The sequence below is a fragment of the Alligator sinensis genome, unplaced genomic scaffold (assembly GCF_000455745.1).
Source record: "Alligator sinensis unplaced genomic scaffold, ASM45574v1 scaffold1029_2, whole genome shotgun sequence".
Lineage (NCBI taxonomy): Eukaryota > Metazoa > Chordata > Crocodylia > Alligatoridae > Alligator > Alligator sinensis.
In genome coordinates, this window is record NW_005843594.1 from 58,299 (window position 1) to 58,625 (window position 327).

Below are 327 nucleotides of genomic sequence, written 5' to 3' on the forward strand. Positions count from 1 at the left end.
CCGAGCGTGCCTCCCTCTCCCCACATCTTAGTGTCATCGGCACTGGGGGACCCCACTATTCACATCCCACAAGGTCGACTGCAACCTGTCCACCATCACTCTCTGGGTGCGCCCCATCAGTCAATTTCTGACCCATCCAACTGTGTAGGCATCTATGCCACAGTCACCTAATTTATTAATGAAAATGGGGTGAGAGACAGTGTCAAAGGCCTTCTTAAAGTCCAGAAAGACTACGTCCATGGCGACACCATCATCCAGGGATTTATTTACCTGGTCATAAAAGGCCATCAGGTTGGTCTGGCAGGACCTGCCTTTGATGAACCCATG